The following is a 23,129-nucleotide window of genomic DNA, read 5'->3' as shown; positions in this document are numbered from 1 at the left end:
AAGCACTCATTTAGTTCAAAATCACGATGATGAGAACAACATTAATCAAGAAACCCAGTGACATAAAGAGAAAACTGTTTTAATTGCTTAATGGGTTGACTCATGTGACTGGAATGTCAAAATCAACAGATATAGGCTATTTAGAAAGAAACATATGAGCAAAAGGAGAGGGGGAATGGCACTGTATGTCAGGAATGATATTACCTGTTTCTGAGTCGCTGACAAGAAGAAAATGCTTATGGATCAATGTCCTAACAAATAAAGCACAAGATAGGGTACTAGTTGGTGTCTGCTAGAGTGTGTGCTCTCTCTCCCCATATATATAAACAAATGGAACCAAGGAGAAGTTGGCATTAATGAATATAAATCTTAAACTAGGAACTGTAGAAATTTGATAAAGGATGCAAGAGAACACAAGTAGAAATCTATGGCCAGCAGAGTAAAAAAACTTCTTTTTTAGTTTTGCTATACATTAGAGGAAAAACAATCCTAAAAATAGTATTGCTCTGTTACCAGAGGGAAATGGTAGAATCGTTAATAATAATTCAGAAAAGGCAGACTGGTTCAATACATATTTCTGTTCTATATTTTGAGGAAAAACAGATGATGTAGTCTTAGATGATGATGACAAAACACTTTCCATTTCAATAATAATTCTAGAGGATGTTACATAACAGCTACTAAAGTAAGACATTTTTAAATCAGGAGGTCTGGATAACTTGCATCCAAAAGTTTTAAAAGAGCTGGCTAATTGCTCACTCGATCCTGAATGTTGATTTTTCAATAACTGTTGGAGCACTGGGGAAATTCTATGACACTGGAAAAAAAGCTAATGTTGTGCTTTTATCTAAAAGAAGTAAAAAGAGTAATTATAGGTCCATCAGCCTGATATGAAATTTAAGCAAAATAATAGAATGGTTGATTAATTGATTAATAAAGAATTCAAGAAGGAAAATATAAATCATGTCAATCAACAAGGGTTATGGAAAATAGATCCTATCAAATTAACTTGATATCCTTTTTTGAGATTACCCGTTTAGTTGGTAAAGGTAATAGTATTGATGTAATATTATTAGACTTCTTCCAAACATTTGACTTGGTACTAGACGGTATTTTGATTTAAAAAAATAGAACAAAACAAAATCAATGGATTTAATGCATTAAGTTGATTAAAAACTAGCTAATTGACAGGTTTCAAAATGTAATTGCAAATAGGGCATCAGCTTCAAGTGGATGTGTTTCTATGGGGTCTCTCAGGGATCTGTTCTCAACCCTATGTTATTTAACATTTTTATCAATGACACAGAAGAAAACAAAATCATCACTAATATATTTTGTAGATGACACAAAGACTAGGGAGTGGTAAATAATGAAGAGGACAAATCACTGATGCAGAATGGCTGCAAGCAAGCAATATGCATTTTAATACAGCCATATGTAAAGTTGTACATCTATGAACAAAGAATGCAGGCCATGCTTACAGGATGAGGGTCTCAGTTCTGGGAAGCAGTGACTGAAAAAAGTTGGGGGTCATGGTGGATAATCAGCTGAACTTGAGCTCCCAGAGCGATGTTGTGGCCAAAAGGGATAATGTGATCTTTGAATGCATAAACAAGGGAAACTTGAGTAGGCATAGAGAAGTTATTTTTACCACTGTGTTTGGCATTGGTATGACTGCTACTAAAATAACATGTCCAGTTTTTGGGTCCATAATTCAAGAAGGATGTTGATAAACTGGAGATGGTTCAGGGAAGAGCCACAAGAATGATTCAAGGATTGTAGAAGTTGCCTTATAGTGACTGGGCTCTTTGAGTCTACCTATTTAGCTTACCAAAGAGAAGGTTATGGCTGACTTGATCACACTGTTTAAGTACCTAAATGGGGAAGAAATATTTCCTAATGGGGTCTTCATTCTAGCAGATAAATGTATAACACAGTCCAGCAGCTAGAAGTTGAAGCTAGACAGATTCAGACTGGAAATAAGGCATATATTTTAAACAGTGAGGGTTCTGAATCATTGGAACAATTTACCATGGGCTGAAGTGGGATTCTCTATCAACGGCAATTTTAAAATCAAGACTAGATTTTTTTCCTAAAAGATCTGTTCTAATTCAAATAGTAATTATTTCAGGGACGTTCTATGGCCTGTGTCATACAGGAAGTCAGACTAGATGATCACAGTGGCCTCTTCAGGCCTTATAATGTCTGACTATTAAATCAATGCAGAATTTAAGTGGTAACCTTCATAAAAGGTTTCAGGACTAGGGTATATATTTTGCGCCCCCATATACTTGCTACCGTTTATGCTGCTGTATCCTAAACAAGATGAGTCTGAACAAGTTGCATCCTAGACACATTTCCAAATCGCGGATCCCAAGTAATAATTCAATCTAAATAAAACAAGAGCTTCATGAACAGCAGCTTCAAATCATTTAGGTTGAGCAAAGGTCACAGATGGTAAGTACCCTTTAGATGGCAAGCTGCAGATTCAGTGACGGATTTAAATATAGGTCCAGAAATAGATCAATGAAAATGCTGGGTGCAGACTCTTAATGATTTAAGCTGGAGTCAAAACAGCAATGTCAAATGAAATTGCCAAGTCTGGAGCCGAGCCCAATAGACACTTTGGGCCTATTAGTAAAACCTGAATTTGTCCAAAGTTAATTTTGCAAAGTCAATACATATGACTGCATGGTTATTCATATTGGACATTTATGTTTTTATGAATTAATTATTTCAATAACATGTAACAGCCTTCATTAAAACTAAAGAGGTACATTGAGTGGTATAGGTATATTGCTTACATGGCAGCAGCTTAGCCCTAGTGACCTAATAGATGGCAGTGATCTCTTAATCTAGAGACCGTGTAGTTTAGTCCTGTCTGGGGTATCTGACGTACATTTGTCCATTATGGGATTTTGTCAATCTTCCTCTGGAGTATGTGGCACTGTGCGAGCGAAGATGCTGGATTAGATGCAACACTAGTCTCATCTTTTACATCAGTTTCTATGTTCTCAGGAACTACCTTTTTATTATGAAATCCATATCTGTATTAAGATGGTACAGCCATATATTTTGATGACATTAAGAGAATTTAAATAACTAGGAAAGGATTGGTGTGTGAATGCATCATTTTCTAAGCATCCCAGCTATGGCCAAAATGATTTGCAGAAAATAGACAAGAAAGAAGCTGCAGTGGAATCTTGTACTCATGACAACTGTGTTCTTGCTCACATCATGGACCTGGATTCAGGCGACAAGTTTTAAAACAAAAGATTTAACAGAAACAAGCCAAAGTGAACATCAAAGTCCAGAATCTCATACAGTGCTGCTTCTGGGGGATCACCCAGTTCTTTGGACCCCCGCTTTTCCTAGCCTCCTCTCTGAATTAAAGATGAGCCTTTCTTCTCTTGTTCTCTTTTCATTTTAACATATGATAAGGGTGACAAAAGAAGAAAATCAGAACCTTGGAGCTACACTGACCTTCATACAAAAAAGTGACTTAGAATGGAATTTAAATTGTTGATGACTTTCATAATTGTCTTCTTTGATTTCATATCCTTTTACAATTACTCTATAATAAAACATTAATCCTAGCTTCACTTTTAGATGGTTCATTATGCATAATAGTGCACAGTAGTAAGACTTCAGTGACTCTCAAATACAGCAATAATTCTGTGCTATTTCTCTTCTCAGATGGCTTTTCTGAACTCTAATGGGGAATCTCCCATGTATTTTCAGTATAGGGATTAGTAGAGTTTGGGGAATCAGGCCCTGGAGGATTTTCGAGCCTTCCCAAACTTTATTTGGTATTGAATTTTTTTTATAACCAGGAATAACCTAACTTTTCTGTAGTCAACATTTTTAATAAAAGGGCTACCCCTTTCCTGCTCTCTTTTCACCTTTGGGGCATTGGTTCAAATCCAGCCCTGCAAAAAGGAAAGTGACAAATGTTATCCATCTGAAGGATGTTCTGTATCACACATGAAATAATTGAAGGTAGGGGGGATAAATCTCAGTCCAATTCTTGCTAGATCGAAATCTTTTGTGGCAGTTTCAGCAAAGAGATCAAAGACAGATTAGTCTATAGAGAATGAACTATCTCCTCATTCTTAGTTGTGCTCTCTACATGTCAGTGTTGACATATAGTGATGAGGTTGGTGTGGAAGCCCTCCAGTACCTCTAATCCTCTTTGACCTCAAGGTGTACTGCATGTCTCCATCTCCTCTGCCACACTATCTGGTGATGTGCCTGCCCATTGTCACCCAGAGAGAAGGAAAATCGAATGGAAAGGAATAGGAGGAAGAATTCAGGCTCCCAAAGGAAGGGATCAGAGAAAGATGCTTCACACACGTCCTATTCCATGTGTGGGCAAAGAGAGGTGGGTTGAAGAGGAGAGAAAGGCTGTCATGTGACTCACTTGACAATGAGGATGGTGGCAGGAGGAGAAGTAAAGGAATTAGGATCTTTCTTTACAGAGCAGAGGACAGATTCTCTATCCCCAGAAGGCAGTTTATTTTCAAGGTGACATTACACCCCACACTAAAACTACTCTTTGAAACCAAATCCTATTTCCTGAAGGGCAATTTCCAAAGACATTTGTAGTAATGACCTGGAAGATCCAGTACCCATGGACTTTGGTTACTTTTCCTTTGGGACAGCTCCATCTCCTTCTCCAGCACAAGGTCTTTCCAGCACTGTGCAACTGTCAGTGGCTTTCCATTGTGCCTTGTCTCTCCTACTGGGGATCTTTCTGCATGATTATGCAGGAAAGGGATTTCAAAACAGCTTTGTGACAGTTCCCATTTCCCTTTCCTATTTCCACATGATGGTCACTCTGAGGAGAGCCCTTCTCTGACAGGGAATCACACCTGTCTCAAGTAGGTGTCCCCACTTTCCTCTCTCCAGCTGTCTGTTAGCCTCAGCTCTCCTGCTGATATGGTGTTCTTCAGAAAGCTACATTGGGACAGAGACAGTAAGAGCAAAAGAATGACTTTGTAGCCTGATGGTTAGGGTACTGAGGTGAGAGATTCAGGGTCCACTCTCCCTGTTCCAGTGACTCTAATTAATTATACACAGTGAGACAGCTTCAGCAGGAGAGATTGGGAGAGCCCAATATCACAGTATGCCATTGCTCAGTGGTTCAAGCATTTTCCTGAGAATTGGGAGACCCTAGTTCAAATTCTTCCTCTCTCTCTAGCAGAGAGGGGAATCGAACCTGACTCTCCCAGATGAATGCTATAACTACTGGGCTAAAAGTTATAAAGTTGGCACTCCTTCCTCCTCTGGCTGTTTTGGGTGGACTGAGACAGGCACTTAACGCATTCTCACAAGAAATGACTTAGGCGCCTAAGCTTCCTGACTCCAGAGGACAAGTTCCTAGTTGTGGATCACAAGCAAAGATAGGTATCTATCTCTGTGAGCGAGGAGAGACTTAGGACACTCCCCTGTCATTGCCATCACCACCCCCCTGCCTAGTATGAATGCTTTTGTGGATCCCATTCATTTTATAAGGAGCCTACATACCTAACTTAGTCTTTGTGGATCTCATTGTTGTTCCTATGGTGCCTAAAAGTTAGGCATTGTGATGCTCAGCATTGTAAGGCCTAAGTCCCTTTGTGTATCAGGGTCTAAGTGACATGCCCTGGAAGCTGTAGCAGGGACAAGACTGGAACTAAGCTCTTCTGACCATTGTGTTTTTAACTATAAAATCATCATTCCTGCTTTCCCTGACCAGGAAGTCCCTTCTTCCGTTCTGGGATGTCTGTTTGCTAGGCCATTTGAATTGTTCTCAGCTCTGGCTGCATTGCTAGACCCATGGATATTCCATAACTGAGACAAAAGGATAAGTGAGGATAACAAAACTGAATTTACATTTTAAAGCACCTGATGTACTCTGAATCAGTTCAGAGTATGTCTGGCCTCATGCAGCACTTTGAGAAGGTTGTAGCAGTTTATTGAAATGGTGTTTACAACATCTAGTTTATGTTTTTGATTAGGTAAGTCCAACTCCAATTACTAGGAAAAAATAGGACAAATATATAGCTCATATTCTATAATTTATAGATGGAAAAGAGGTGAAATTCCAATGGCCAGATGTAATTATTTCCCTGACTGCTTGGAAATAAAACCACACCTCTTTTGAATATGCCCTGTCAGTATTATTTCTCTAATAGTTTTACATAAAGGGGTAGATTTACAAGGGGAACCTAGGCATGGCAATGCTGAGCATTGCAACACCTAACTTTTAGGCACCGTGCTGCCTAGTGGAAATCATAAATCGAAGTTAGGTACCCAGGTTACCTATAGAATACATAGGGAAGAGTTATGGCACCTAAGACTGAGATTCAGAGAAACCAGCAAGCTAAGTGTGGAGCCACCTAATTTACCCAGTAGGATACCCCATGTTAGGCGCCTACATCTGGTCAAGCCTTTTTAATGAAAAACCAGAGTAGTGTCCTTGTACCCAATAGCCCTATGGTTAGAGTTCTGTCATGACATCCTTAATTACCAATAAGTACTCTCAAACTTAATTTCATTTTTATCTGGGATATTCATAGTATATACTTGTTAAGTAAAATCTACCACAGAGTAAAATCATGGGTTCTAGAGTTAAAACACAATTGGAAGCATTTTAATTTTAATATCTGTTTGGTTTTGGCAAAAAAAAAATACTAGTTCTGAGAATGGTATAGGGTCCCCTTCGTTTATTTCCCCCCTTGTCCTAGAAGCAGCGTAAGAATGACTTTAAGCGTGAATATTTATTGTTTGTAGAGCTGACAGTTCCTGACTTTCAGACCTGATGAGCACCCACAGCTCCCATCCTCTTCTGTTGGAACTGTGGGCTCTCAGAACCTCTAAACTTCATCACCACACTGGCCTTGGGTAACTTTCTTTCTGATCACCAGCCATGTATTTATTTCTCATCTGTCCTCTGACACCTCGTTATTTCTTCCTATTGTCACTAGCACAGCAGAGTAGGGGGACAGTTAGCTATTGGGTGGAACAGCATGGCTGGGGATAGGGAGGGAAGATTATGGGCATTCTGTGGGTAGGGCCAGGAAGCTGTCTTGCAAGCATTTCAGATATCCTTCTGGGTGTTGTATTCAAATAGTCCACATTCATCCTTCATGCATATCCACTAGCCATGTGCCTCTTTGCACACTGGGGAAGGGCAAGCCTGACCAGAAGTCACTGCAGTCCTGAGAACTAAAGGGAGGATTCCTTCCCCTAAAATCCTGAACAATCTCCCTATTTCAAATTAAGCTACTCAGCATTGGGGCGGGAGCAAGGAACTGCTCATAAATGAATGAAAGGATACCAGATTAATATGCAAGACTGAACCACATGCCAGATGGAAGCTTTGGAAGTTAATTTAGAGTTTAGAACAACAAGAAAACAGAAGGAATTTTCACATAGTCCAAATCTTTATTGCTATTTTCTTCCCTTTAGCTCCAGGCTCTCCATTGCTTCTTGGTTGCTAAGTACCCTGCTAACCCCTAACCTTGGCCCTTCTCTGAGCTCCATGCTCCTAATCCCACGCTACAATACCTGGATGATTAATTGGCTTGTTGAATCAATCACTGTCACAATATGTAAACTCAGTTACCATCATTAATCAATTAATCACTTCAGCAAAAAGACATTAAAATGCTGCTGCTTCTGGCAATTCCATGTCTGAAATAACATGTTGAACCCTTGACAGTATAACCTAATACAGCATGTCAGGGATACTGACAGGAAATGTGTGACCTCTTTTGAGATACACCGAATCTGTTAGAGAAAGGATTTCTGTTCAGAAACAAGCCGCTCCAAAAATTATTAAGCAGTTAATTTTTTATGTTGTTTTTTTTTTGAAAGGGGAGGGAAAGTACTTTTGAGAATTTTAGAAGGAAATTCTCCTATCAGTTACCTTGGTTTAAATCCAGAGTAACTCCCTCAACTTCAATAGCACTATTCCAGATTTACATCAGTGAAATGGAGAGCAGAATTTTGCATCACAGTCTTCTGTTTTCATTTAGTTTGTGAAGGTAAACATAGGAATTGATGCATTTATCTTTCGTGTCAAATTCCTGCTCTCCATTACACTGGTGTAAATCTGGCATAATGTGATTGAAGGTAATGTAAGAGTCATTCCAGATTTACAGACATTTTAGATAGAATTTAACTCCTTAAATGTGGTGTGTGTGTATGTGTGTGTGTATGCATCCGTGCATATCTAAGTTACATTTTCCTAGAAAAACATCTGCTTCATATTTGGTTTATTTGCCAGAATAGCAAGAGGCATATTGCTTTTAATTCATTTTTATCTCAGTGCTTAAAGTTACACTTTTTTATGTTTATATTTAGGCTGACTTTTTACAAGTCTTAAGAGGCAGTATATGAGGTATCAACACAGAGCAGTTGAGAGAGACATTTCTGAAAACTGTCTTTTCCATAGAATGGCTTGAATATTGCAAACAAAAAAACTACTTCTATTGATTTTAAATAACTTTTTTACCTTCTAGGGATAAAAATTCTACAAAAGAAATTGAGCTAGCCAGACTCCTTTATTAATAGCAAACACTAAACTATAGAGATAGTGCAAGAATATGTACTACTTTACTTCTATAAAGCAGAACTAGATGGATGGATACACGCACACACACAGTAGCTGCCTGGTGAGCAGAGATTAAGAAGGCTAGGACCACAGCTGCCTACCCTGAGGGTATGGATTTGCAGGGTACTAGGGCTGGACTAGCTCTGGAGAATTAATGATAGGATTAATACTGTAATAGTAAGAACAGTATAAGAAGGATGTGCTGTGGTTTCTGGAAACTGAGTTATAAGAGTCAAGGCAGGTCTGGGACAAAAGAAAGAGATGTCTTAGTACTTTACTTCCATTCTTGAAGAGGCAAGCCCTGTTGTGTTTGGGCCTTAAAGGAATAGGATATTCTTCACATTTGATTTTTAGTTTTATCATGAAATTCTCTTCCCCACCCGAAACTGCAGCAAGATGCTTTCCTGGGAATGCATGAGATATTCCAGTGCGGCTGTATCAGCAGGTGTAGAGGGAACAGAACTGAGCTGGACTCTCCACTGCAATCACCCCCTGCATGCTCCAGCACCTGGATACAAAGGCCTGTTTACCTGCCTCTGGCAGGAACTCCCCTCAAACACCTGGCAGGGGTGAGGGAGCTGTGCTGAACTTCTTCTCCCCATCCCTCTGGACCCTGATGTGGCCCCATAGCTCCTTTCCCCCCTTAGGAAGCACCACATGGAGGAGGAGCTACCCCATCTCCGAAAGTGGGGAGAAAAGAGAGCTGGGCCAGACACCTCTTAATCACACCTGGACTCATCACAAACTGCCTTCCCCTGGGGGCACCTAAAGTTGTTAGCCCTGTAGCTCAAGCGGTAGCAGCTTCTACTACAGGGTTAAAAGCTCAGGGTTCAAACTATGACAGGAGGTGGAAGATGTTACAGTTGTACATGATAAAATTTGCTTTTATCTTTTTCTTTAAAAAAACCTCAGAAATCAAATATAATAAGCTTAATTAACATTTTTTATTTATGATGTGAAATCAAACACTCAAAAGTTAGGAAATACCAGCATTACAGTAGCTTTTCCAACATTAATGCAGCCCTCTTGAGTGTATGCTTTATGATTCATGTACACACATGTATATTTACATCTACACTTTCTGTCCAACAAGAATTATAACTCTGTGATAGATTGGACACCATGTAAAAATATAATAGAACTGGAATAAAACCACCCTAGGATGATAACAAACCAAGGAATTTATCAGGAAATGAACACGAAAAAGATTAAAGGAAAAATATTAATTGGGACTGATAGACAATTTTAAAAAGTCCTTTTGGAAAAGTTCTAAACAGGTGTAGCATAAAAATCAGGGAAGTTATTTCACTAAAGATTTTCAAAGTTGTTTCATTTTCACAGGATTCAGAATGGAGCCATTTTGTGTTTTGATAAATATTTTGCCTCAATTTTATTGAAATTTTATCAAAATTTCCATGTGGATTATAACTGCTTGGAACAAGGCTAATCAAAGTGCAATATGGTGCTGCAGTGCTAGTGTGGGCAGAAATGTTTAGCTTAATAGCATCCAAATGTGGAAACAGTGTTCTCAGTAATATCCCAGAGTGCACCAGTCACTTTTTGGGACTAGAAGGAGTCTCATTAAATAATGTGAGCAGTGTGCTTAGCCTTCTTCCAAGCAGTTCTAATCCAAATGCTGATGTACTTGCCCATGGACTGTAGGGAGCAAATTTGTGTGCTACAGGTGTATTACAGTATTACCATGCTCAAGCGTTGAAAGTCATGACTCAGGCCCCAAAATCATGAGACTGATTTAAAAATCACAGAGATTTTAAAAAATGTTTTACTCTGGATTCTTTTTATTTGCCCTGTAGTGTTTGAGTCTTTAAGGTTAACTTTTTCAAACTTTTTTCAGAGAGTGCAAGGCTAGAAACTTACTTTAAAAAAAATGAAAGCAGGTATTCTCATTAGATAATGAGACTGGGCATTGTTTGCTAAGAGTGATTGGTGGTTCGCATGCAAGATTCTCCAGTATAGGTAGGACATAACTGGCTCTTTCCAGGGCTTATACCATTTCATTTGAATGAATCCAAATTAAAGGCCTGCTTCTGCTTTCATTTCCACTCGTGTAAATCAGGAGTAGTTTAACTTAATTGAGGCATAAAACTGAAGCTTAACTGAAGTATAAAACTGGTGTAAAGTGAGATCAGAATCCAGCCTTGAGAAAGCAAAATTACCTTTCTTGTAAAAATTCCTCATTTCTAAAGGGGATTTCTGTGAACATCTCCTTACATAATGCAAAGAAAAGAAGGCATTGTGTGCATACGTGGCTTTTCTTAAAGAATTATTAAACCACATCAGCTGGAACAAGCAAATTTGGGGCTAGATTAATTTTTGAAAGTCTTTCTTAATGTTAACTAATGCATGTTACTGAAACCTATTTATTAGGCTGCATTAGTGCAGAGAGCTAATCTAACTCTGCTACAGCATCTCCAGGAAATAATACATCTCTTAGTTTACAGTCTATACAATTAATTTCAACCTTAATTGTGTTTAGGTAACAGAGAAAGAATCCAAAATAGGTTTAAATGGCTCCCGGAACATTTATTTATTATTCTGATTAAAGGGCAGCCTCTCCCAGTTACCCATTTACTGCATTATGCTAGTGATTTAGATTAATAATGTGGTGCTTGTCTTTTATTTTAGTAATCCATCAGCTCATCACTGTTCTGTGCAATATTTTCTTTATCTGACTGACCTAAGGCTGCAATTTTCAGGTGCTATTGGATCCCCATTTGCTGGGAGATGATCCTGTGACAGCAGTGCTCAGGTTGGCTTTTTTCCATCTGTGTCTGGTTAACAGGTTGCAAGCATTTCTTTTGGATGCAAGGACCTTGCTACTTTGATCTATGATTTAGTTATTTGGGAACTGGGTAACTGCAATGCCGTGTACATGGATCTACAGCATAAATCAGACCAGAGTGAGAAGCTCATGCAGAATGTGGTGGCTGGATCCTTAAGCAGAATTGCTCATTATGAGCATATGACATTGTCTCTGTTGTTTCCATGTGCAATATAAGGTATTGGTTTTGATTTCTGAAGGCCCATGTGGCTTGGGATCTCTGTTCCCTGTGACAAAGTTCCTCCTCTATCTTGGGGCTACAGGCACTTATTGGCAGAGTTTGCTCACCTCAGTGATCTTCCCCACAGTCTGGGTCAACTTCTCCTGTGTCTGATCAGGAGTTGGGAGGTTAGGGAGGAACCCAGGCCCACCCTCTACTCCGGGTTCCAGCCCAGGGCCCTGTGGATTGCAGATGTCTATAGTGCCTCCTGCATGATAGCTACAGCTCCCTGGGCTACTTCCCCATGGCCTCCTTCAAACACCTTCTTTATCCTCATTACAGGACCTTCCTCCTGGTGTCTGATAATGCTTGTACTCCTCAATCCTCCAGCAACACACCCTCTTACTCTCAGCTCCTTGCGCCTCTTGCCCTCAGTTCCTCACACGCACTTCCTCTCCTCCGGCTCTCCCTTCCCTGACTGGAGTGAGCTCCTTTTTAAACCCAGGTGCCCTGATTAGCCTGCCTTGATTGACTGCAGATGTTCCAATTAAGGCAGACAGGCTGATTAGTTCTAGCAGGTTCCCGATTACTCTAGTGCAGCCCCTGCTCTGGTCACTCAGGGAACAGAAAACTGCTCATCCAGTGACCAGTATATTTGCCCTCTACCAGACTCCTGTACCCCACTGGCCTGGGTCTGTCACACCCCTTACAGTAATGTCATAGTTGTGGTCAGTGGAGGTGCTGAAGCTGCAGTCTTCTCATTTTAAGAGAGAAGGAGCTCATAGCAAGGCCTACTCTGTGAGGAGTCCTGAACTTCAGAATTCATGCACCATTCCCCATATCCTATCTGATGACCTTCAGGGCATGCTGCAAAGACCATCTTTCTTATCAGACTTTTTGGGAAGATGGGGTCCATTGAGGCCTAGAGAGATTACTGTACTAGAGGGTACAGGGGTGCAAAGAGGTTGAACGTGTCCTTATGCTCCTGTGTCAGCTACCACATCACAGGTATCTGGTTTGGGAAGGTGTGATGCTGGCAGACCAAATGACTGCTCATGCCAAGGCCCCCAGGCCTCACAGAACACTGGCAAATGCATAGCTGGAAACCAGTCCAATTCATCAGTGTGTTAGCATTGTTAAAATAGATATTATGTTGATTAGAATGCGTTTATTGTTTAGACTCGATGAAATGCTTATAGGATGTTGCATGAATTGATTTCACTTATAACGTCTATAGCCCATGGTATAAAGTTACATTGAGTGTTGACATTATAAACTTCTATAACTGTGTTACTCACTAAACAGAAAAAAAGCATTAATTAGTGTAAAGTGCTGGTCCTGAGGGCCCACTGAAGCCAAATGAGCCACTGTGAAACATCAAAGGACAAAGACTGTGGATTGCTCCTCTCAACACCTGTGAAGAGGAGACAGGAGCCATACTTGTTCTGTCAGTTTGAACTCGGGGGGAAGAGAATAAAAATGCTTGATGAGAAGGAACTGTATCAATATGTTACTTGGAATTCAGAGAGGGCAACATTTCTAAGCATAAGCAGGATCCCCAAACTGCTTGGCTTGGGTTAGCCATAATTAACATTTAGGGTATCTCTACACTACAAACAAAAACCTGTAGCTGTCCCATGCCAGTTGATTCAGGCTTCTAGGGCTCAGGCTATGGGGCTGTTTAACTGCAGTGTAGACTTCCAGGCTGAGGATGCAAGCTGAGCTATGGGACCCTCTCACTTCTCAGGGTGAGATTTCTTTCCCAGTTCTTGGAAAGTTGCTGTGTGGGGTTTTTTTTGCATTAATGTATCTATTTTTAATATTTATGTGGGAAAATTGTCTAGATCGCTGAATGTACACTTAAAATGTGTTTATATAAACCCCAAGAACTAAATGAAATAAGGGATACTTTTTGTTACTTTGTTTTAAATTTATGTATTCAGCTCCATTGCTTTCCCAGACCCTGCTAAGATGCTACGAATGCGAAGCAAACTATTAAAATGTGGTAATGAAATGGCTGGGAGTGTGTGTGTGTGCCCCATTGCTCTCTACTCTATGGAATCAGGACTGCTCACATGTGTGTCATGGGACTTATACTGCTAACAGCTCAAGGAGATTCTAAAAAAAAGAGTGATGGATTGAAGCTCAGAGACAAGGGTGAGAAAACTGTGCATTTGTTCAGATGAAATATGAACGGATGTACGTTTTTGCCCACTTTTGAGCCTTTCGAAGTTGCCCAACATCAGCTTCTATGCTGGATACTAACCTGAAATCCTCCCTAGCAGCACAGACTCCACAGAACACAGGACACGTGGGGAATGCAAAACTTATATTTGTGTCCCATACTTGCCCCAATTAAAAGTATACAAACAAAGCTAAAAGGCATAATTTGGCAAAAATAAAAATACCTGGTATTCGCACCACACAAAACTTTCAAAACTCTTTTTGTACTGTATGGAGAATGAGCTTTTTAAATAAATGTATACATAGAAGGAGAGTCTAACAAAACTTGGATAAGGAAATGGGAACCTCTGCCCCTCAACCACTTGTCTTTCCTTGGCAAGAATTCCAGACACAGCTGAAAAGAACTTTCATCTCAGGAGACAGGCCTGCTCAGACTGTGTATAAAAATGAAGGTCTGCTTTCCTCAGCAGATGCCTTGTTAGAGGAGCATGCTGGAAAGCAAACTTGATTGCCGCTACTCTGCTGTCATTCTCTTCTCTATACAGTAAACCATTTGAGAATAAAGGCAACTGATAAAGGAATAATGTCAGAGTTTGATGGTCTCCCTATAAGCCTGACTTTGCCTTAGCCATGATTCAGATGTTTTATCTTTCTTTTGGGAAGCGATCACACAACAAAATGCAGACAAAGGGAGGAACTCAAAGATGAAGATTCTGATTGATTTTAAAGAGATATTTTAAATGCTTCTTTTATCCTAAAGTACGTTTCTGACCCGTACCATGTTACAAGCACAGGAAAAACCCTAGCACTGAGAGACAGCCTGTACGGTTGTTGATAACTACCAAAGCAATAGTCTCACTGAGCCCATCTCATCCAAAGTCATGGAGAATTAACTGTCTTCTCGTTGTCAGATGTAGTCCACTCTAGATGAGTCTTTTGGCAAATTTGCAGGGTAGTAGTACTGGGGAAACTTGGACTGCAGTAATCTGTACTGTACCTCCTCTGTGGATAATAGACTTCAGCATTTAGGACTATCAATTCAGCACCTTTCACAAGCATTAAATTCCCTTTGTGCTTTAAAGTAAGCCAAAGCTAGCAATTCTGGTTGCACATGTTTCCTGTCTGGGGCCATCAGAATCTCTTCTTCTATAGATAATTCAATCCCAGCTCTGCTTTCTGGACACAATTGATACAATTTGATTTCAACAAAAGCAATGTGAAAATCTCCAGGAATAACACTTTATCTCTCATAACGATATAAAGGAGAACAACTTCTGGGGAGTTAAACAAATAGAGGAACAATCGACTGGAAAGACCCCAACAGAGAAATTAAGCCCCTTCTTGGCTGATGCTATTAAAAAACAGGTGAGGAGAAACTGGTGTAGGCCAACATCTCTCCATATAGGCACAATCCATTTGCTTTGAAAAATAGCCCAATTATACTCCATTTCAGCATGAAGACAAATGATCCAGCCATGTAACCACAAATAATAAATCCACCATGTATAAATGCTCCTAATACAATTAGGTGCTAGATTGAAACGATTTAATCCAAAAGAAAACTAACAATTCAGTCGCTCACTGAGGAGAGTGAGGAAAAGTTGGTGTTGCTCAGCAATTCCCCACTTTATACCCCACTGCAAAAAGTAAAGAGGAAAGTTAGCCTTCCTGCTAAGTGTGTGACCCAGCTACTGAAGCTCCTATCAGGCACTAGCACACAGAGTTAATTCAAGGCTTCCTGAACTGAGGAACAAAAGGAATGATGGATGCCAAAAAATTTTGTGAGATGAGAGAGAACTGGCTGCTATTACATCATATAGAATCTGAGCAGTCCCATCACACCTCTTGTGGCGATTATTGTGATAACAAAACATGTTGTCTTACCCATTGGAAGATACTTCCTTGGATAATGAATCCCTGATTAAAAGGGAAACCACTGGTATGTGGAAAAGTACGATGGAGATTATCATCGTTTAAATTTTAAAAGAGCTCTATAGCTTTAAGATTTTTAAAGATCTTAAAGAATATACGATGGTTTAAGATTATGATCTCTGTTTTATAGACAGTTGTGTGATGTGTGTAGAGTTACATAACCTGCATGCTTTTGTTTCCCTGAGTCAGGACAGAATCACATTGTTAGGATATCTGACAATGAACCTAAGATTCTGAATAGCACAGTTGCAGAGCAGGAATTCTGGAGGTTTTATATTCTTCAATCTGATGTTGGTATTTGCTGAAGGATAGTGGCAGATGATCCAGTGTTCAAATAGCTATGGACATTTTACTCAGTGTAAAAGTGCCAGAAAGAGCACTGGCAGATAAACTCTTGTTCTGAGAAAGTCAGCCTGATGGGCTGGTTCAAGAATAGTGCTTCTGAAGGGATATTAATGGTTCAGGTGTGATATGGGCCCTGGGAGTAGCGCTGGCATATCCAGGAAAGAGATCATACCCAGGTTTCTTATGTTCTGCTCTGATGTAGTAGTCTCAGCAACATACTACATAAGGTAATGTAATACTTGGATTATCAGAGTGTACTGAAAATATATACACTTTGCTTTCTGTGCTGCTAACTGGAGTGGTGTGTGTATGTGTGTGTAAGTGTGGGTGGGGGGATTGGGACACTATGGAACCAGATGTTCCTGGGTCACCAAGTCAGCAATAATTCTGCCCCTGAATATTTTATAAGACTTTCTAATCCCCCTTTGCTGTAACATGCAGGCTACAACCCAGCCTATTACATGCAGAGTTGGCACGTACATTACAAAGTACATCACTTGCATTACTCCTGACCTCTCTCTGTCATATACCCATGAAAGAGATCTTTATTTAAAACCAACATTAAGATGATTATTTGCTTTCTGCATTGAAAATGCCATTTGCTGGCTCCATCCTGATTTTGATCTCCATACACACAGTGCTCTCGAAGACATTTTTAAAGATTAGTCAGTGTCATAGATGGACTTGGTTGGTCGAAATGCAGTGTAAACTTTCTGAATCCTTTGATTTTTTGCTTGGCTGTTTAGTGTTGGTAGTTTAGGACAGTATTATTTAGAACTAATTTGATTAAATATATGCATTGTAACAAATCTATGGATACCTAGGAACATCTTGGTGGTCCCTACTGTTAAAGTGCAGGGCAACTGCACTTATAATTCCCTCTTGTGGTCCAGCAAGGACACCCACTCCTAGGCTTCCAGATCCCCAGCCGACTTCTCTCTTGGAAGGATACCTGCATGTGTCTCCTCCTGATTGGAGTTTTTCCAGGTGGCACAGTTCCTCGACTACGCTGTGATTTCCCCAGCAAGACAGTGTTCCTAGGGAGGCATGTTTTGCCTCTTCCTCAGAGGCTATAAATAGCATAATTGTTCACCCATAGAAGTTACCATACAGCTCTTTCTAAGAATGTATGTGCTTGCTTAAGGTAAAAGCATTACAGAGAAAAGATATTAAAAACAATAAAAGAACCTACATGCATGCTAATAAGCTCATCTCAACTCCAGCAAGGGTTTTGGCTGATGACTAGCCCTTCAAACCCGACCAAGGGTTTTTTCCTGTGGTCATAAGTTTAGAACAGCGATTAGTTCAGAACAAGTGCACCTATGAATCTGAGGGTCACTGTTTTATCCCATTTGGGCCTCTGATCTTGTCCTCACATAACAGGTGATCAGCAGACAGTGGATTTCTCCTCTGGGCACAGCTTTCAAAAGGATGAGTCCAGAGGTGAGTAATTTGCATTCCCCTCCTCACAAGCATTTCCTAGGAAACCCACTCAACTAAACAGTCAGTCTTGTCTGGCTCATTGTTTTAGAAGAGTCCTTTGAAGCTCATAACATTTCCCAGGGTTTATGTTAGTCCTGCTTCCCCCTAAAAGAGGTTATCTACAATCCTGCAACACCACAAAGAAAGTTTGCATTTTTAATACAATAAACTCCTAAGATGCTAAGAAACTTAAGTTCAATAAAGTTGAATTTAATTCTGTAAGATTTTTGCTGGACATTGCAGGAAATTGCTATATCTGTCACAACTACTTTGCACTTTATAGTCCTCTGAAGCTTCAGAGTGTCAAGGGGAAATGGATCTCAGATTCTTCTGCTCCAAATGGTACTTGGCTCACAAGCTAAAAAATGGAAATCTCCTTAACTGGTAATAGGAGCCACCTTATGACACACAACTGAGCAGTTTCAGCTTCTGATCAGTAGAGGGAAGTGGCAGATATACATTCTAGCCAGTTAACTACAACATCACAGATAAACCTGTCTTTCATTTTTGCCATTTCAGTTTCAAAGATTCCCGGCTAAGATATTTTTTGCTCATGCTTAATTATAACTGTTGAAAGCTTGAAAATAAATTCTGTCTCTTTCTAGTGTTTCTTCCATTCTGTATACATGACCATTCAGCTAACTTACTTGGGCTGAAACAGGGACCTTCAAAGCTAACAGTAGGAATCTCCACAGTTTGAGCTACAGAGCCAGGCTTTGTAGCAGGGACCTGTAACAGATTCACATCCTCTGTGGTTAGGGCATAGAGGGGACATGTCATACACATTCATCTAGTGGGTTACAAGTGCACATGTTGGTTTGTTTTGCTTGGCTGTCAATGCTAACTTGCTATTTGAGCGTTGTTTCTGATCATTGGAGTCTCCATGCTGATTGTTATTATAGGGTGCTGATTTGAAAATAATATTATTTAAATGTATGCTTGTAGGCAGGTGCCAGATAGATTCTCTTATTTTTTTCCCCAGGTGATGTGGGTATTGGTTACATCAATGTCCAAATCCAAACCCTATTAGGTGTGCCATACATCATACTCTCTAAACCGTCTTTATGGGAAGTGACACATCGGGAATGAACACATTTGTTTCACTCTGAAATTTTAGCCGGGCTCATTACTAATTATAAAGGCCAGTCATTTTGCTAAGACCTCAATTTGCATAGCAGAGTTCACAATGTTACCTTATAGTTTGAAGTCACTTGATAATATTTGGTTGTTTCACTGTGCTGAACTCTGAGAATTTTTAGACATGAGAAAAACTATTAAAATTACCAGAAGGGCTATTATTCCAATTGGAAATTTGCAAAGCACATAATTAACTGAGATGTTTTGTTCCAGTGACATCCAGCTACTGGAAAGTGGATATTGTTCTCACTATTATTTCTGCTGAACTCTATAGCCATTATCTTTGCAGAATGCACTTTACCATTTCTCAGAGCATGTGTTTTTACTAGGATATAATCCTATTCCACAAGCATTAAAAAGCAAACTGCCTGTTCTGTCTGAATTTACAGTAGAAGGTATGAAATTTTTTCACTGAATGAAAGCTGGAATACTTGAAAAGAATCAGAAGCATAAATTGATTCCCCACCAGGGTTGAACACCTTTAAAAATTAAACTTTTGTTGTGGTTTGTTTTTAACCATCTGAGCAAAATCTGCTATTAAATTTTTAAAAGAGACTTTCAAACATCAGACACGGTTTGCTCTATAGGCAGCTCAGTTCAACTCCATTATTATTTTTTTAAAAACGTTTTGATGTGAACTGTGATAACTGAAGTTTGTTTGTGCTGAAGTGAATATGGGAGGCAAAAGATCAAAACTGCTCTGGCACTCAGAAGGGAGAAGAGATTGAGAAGAAGAATATAACATGACCAGCTGCCAAAAATGCCAAGCTGGGATAAGAGTTAATGAATCAGAGTCTATGAATATTCTCAGCCTGATAGTTCCTCCCAAGACAGGAGCTGTCATACAGTTAGTCATGCTGATTCATGTCTGGCCACATTAGTGAGGGGGTTTTTTGGTCACAGTAATTTGCTTACAGGTTGACTGACACCTCTCAATTCAGCCACCAACCAGGACTGCAACCTTCCTTAAAAGCACTGCTTGACATAGACTAAGAACACTTCTTGCACATCAGAGCTAGGAAGAGAACAACATACTCGGTCCTTTCCAGTCCAACTCCAGCTCACTCTGTTAGGCCACTGGCTGCTGCTGCCAACTAGGTTGCAAATTTCCGATTTTTTCTTTGAGAAACCGGTGATGACTGAGAACACAAGGTCACAAAGGAAGAGGGATCTACATTTGTTACAATGCTAACTGTGCATTGTAACAAGAGATTGGCTCAAGCTCCAAGAAGCTTTGGGAGAAGATCCAAACTTCAAAGAGAATGGCTGTCCCTACATTGGAGCATACCTAAAACCCCAGATCCAAATACTTTCCAGCTTTAAGATCTAGCTCTGAATAACATGATTAGGGCCCATCTATGGTTACAGCATATCAACATTTAATGATGGTTAGTGAAGAAGTCCATGTGACCAAATCAAAGTTCATCCTATTACAGCAGTATGGTGTTATTACCTTGTGCTCCCAGACTACACAGCAGGAATGCAATAAGTAATAGCTAAAAGTAATCTGCAGGTTCGTCTGGAGCAAATTAGAGAAGAAGGGCCACAGAGACTGAAGAAACTGATCCCAGTTCAGAGAAAGGATTCAGATAAAGAAATTAACCATTGCTTGGAGTTTTTCACTGAATGACAGCTTTTAGTTATATAAATGGGCTGAGATGGTTCAGTACAGTGATTTTTTTTCTGGAAGGCATAAGGTTAAGATGACTGTGTGAGTTCTGCATACATATCCAGTAAAAGGGTTTCTGTATAATGTACCTTGCGGACTGCTCTGCTTACAGCATCCAAAATCAATTATTTCATCTTTGAGATGGAACTACTTAGGCAGATGTCATGATTTTGCTCTTAGTTGCACAGGTATAAATCTGGCATAACTCCACTGAGGTCAATATAGGGATAAAGCTGGTGCAAGGAAAATCAGAGTCAGGCTCATAGGTAGGATTGTCTACTCTGTGAAACAATTGCTGTTTTTTTGTTCCAAGCATGCACTGACTTTTGCACAGGCACATCATTGGCCTGATGTTAGTCAGAATTTGGCGGTAAGTCAGTTTAGTTTTTGGAGAATATATACAGCACCTTCTTGAGAATATACTCTATAATTTGGGGGAAGGAAGGGAATTTCAGAGTACATTACCCATTTACCCTGGGTGGGTAAAGGGTTTTTAGTTCCTTTGGAAACTGATCAGTGAAGCATCATTAGGATGAGATGTGCATACCATACATGATCAATTATCTGCTATTGTGGGGAGCACTTAAGGACCTGAGATCTTCCCTTCTTTTTCTTTATTGTTTAAATGGATACTGGAGAAGCTCTGTTAACCAAATAAAACCAGGACAAATAAATATGCTAACACCAAATTCCTCACAAGAACTTTCATTTTGCCTGTCTAATCTCTCTTCCTACCTCCTCTCAGGAAACTTCTTGGATTTATTACATGGAAAACAATGAGACACGCATCAGGCCTGGGCAAAATTGGACATTTATCTTTTTACAGGCCAAATCAATGAGTAATTTTATGGTTCATATGCTCAAATTTAAACTCCATGTCTGGTGAAATAGTGTCAGCCTAACTCTGTCCCAGCATTACCTTATTAAATAGATTGTAAAATCTTATTTAAATTTACTTGAATGCACTCTTACTTTGCACAGTAACTCCCTCGGAGAGGATGCAAGCCATGTTGGTTTGTTATTAAAAGTTTCACTGACATTGCTCTTTGTCCTGGAAGGTATGAAGGGACTATAATAAGATAGAAGTTTTGAAGGCCTTGTATAGAAATTTAGGGCTGTTTTGTTGATTCACCCTGGCTTTGGGTACTAAAATCCTGCACTAATTTCAGGATAGAGTGGTTGAAAATTTTCCTTTAAAATATTTTTGATTCAATTAAAATTGTTGCTGAAAAATGACTGTTTTCACTGAAAAAAGCCTGTTTTCACTGAAAAATGTTGTTGTTGTTGTTGAAAAACAAAACAGGTTTTCAGTAGCCAAGAAAGATGAAAACCCTAAAAATGTCTATGAAAATAAATAAGTGTTTTTGTTTTTTGTTTTTTGCAATGAAAAACAACCGAGAACCAAAAAAAGTCAGATGTTTTCCCACAAAACTCCTATAACTTTCAGTAGAAAAGTTAGGAAAAATATTAAAACATTGAAAAATGCTTGCCATTTCCTGACCAGCTCTAGTGACAAGTGAATGTAACTGACATATCACCTGTGTGATAAGATAGAGTGCTCTTGATCAAGAACAGCAAAGGAAAGTCCCAAAGACTGTGGAATAAGCTGCCTCTTTGATGGTAGTTTCTCTAGCATCAGAGTGCTGAGCTGACACTTCTTCAAATTATCCTACCTCCTGGTGACAATTTTCTGTTGTGTTTCCTGCTTTCCCAGGGAGATTAAATGTGATTGCAGGTGGCCTAGGCTATAATATCCTTCCAATCATCAGAGCATATCTGTGATCCTAGGTCTTATTCTCAGACACTCATGATTTCCCCCTCCCTCCCCACCCACACAGAGTAGTAAGTTCAGGAGGATTGCTCTGTATAGTCTCCCACAGACTACAACTGCTGCAACTGAGATGGTTAACAAAACCTCTCACGTCTGTGGTCTGCTCCAGGGGTGCTGGAACCATTTGTACCGTGGGTGTCCTGAGAGCCATTTAACCAAACTGTAAACCCTGTCTATAATGGAAACCACTTCACGCCAGGAGGTGTAGCAGCACCCCAGACACTCCTAGTTTCAGCACCTATGGTCTCCTCAGACACCCTGGTAGAAACAAAACTGTATCTGAATTAGCACAGAGGAGAAAATCAGGAAGATTTCAAACTGGCTTTCTGGAGTTGACTTAAATCTAAACTTCCCATTGGTGAAAATGGAGTAATACCATTACTGTCACAGTTTCAGGGTAATTGCACCCACATTTTCGTCTCCATGGTCCACTCCAGGAGTATCCAGTTAAGTCTCAAGCTTCCACCAATCACTCGTCTCTGGGTAGAGGCCTATCTCTCACTCCCTTCTGACCGGGGTTTTAAGGCTGCACATAGCCCTTCACCATGTATTGTGATATTTCCAGTTAGCCAGTGTGTCTAACAACCAGGACCTTTATATTGCTTTCTCTCCAAGGGCTATGTATCACCAGCAGTTACAAGTTGCCAACTTAGCAGAGTAAATTTATTCTCACGGTTAAAACATCACAGAGAAAAAATATAAAAGCAATAAAAGTTCCTACATGCTTACTAAAAATTTACCAGAGATCACCCCTATTCCACTACAGGCTCTGGTAGATGTCAATCTTTCCAACCCTTCCACAGTTGGGAGTCTGGCCAGGATCCAAAGCCCTGTCAATTTGTTAAATCCAAAGGAACACCACTAATCTGTTTAAACTCATCCTTTTATTTTAACAGCTCTTTCTTCATCTTCTAGGCTTTGGAAAACTCAGCTTGAACCACTATATGC

The 23,129-nt window shown here is 39.7% G+C and overlaps 1 protein-coding gene across 1 annotated transcript in view; it reads left to right on the top strand.

Annotated features, from left to right (window-relative positions):
* The window catches only part of LOC127052152 (uncharacterized), a 495,251-nt gene that overhangs the window by 145,736 nt on the left and 326,386 nt on the right, over positions 1-23,129 (top strand). The gene's annotated exons all lie outside the window — the stretch shown is intronic.

Source organism: Gopherus flavomarginatus, chromosome 5, assembly GCF_025201925.1.
Source record: "Gopherus flavomarginatus isolate rGopFla2 chromosome 5, rGopFla2.mat.asm, whole genome shotgun sequence".
In the NCBI taxonomy this organism is placed as follows: Eukaryota; Metazoa; Chordata; order Testudines; family Testudinidae; genus Gopherus; species Gopherus flavomarginatus.
Note: the sequence above shows the minus strand (reverse complement) of the source record. Positions and strands in the feature narration are given on the sequence as shown.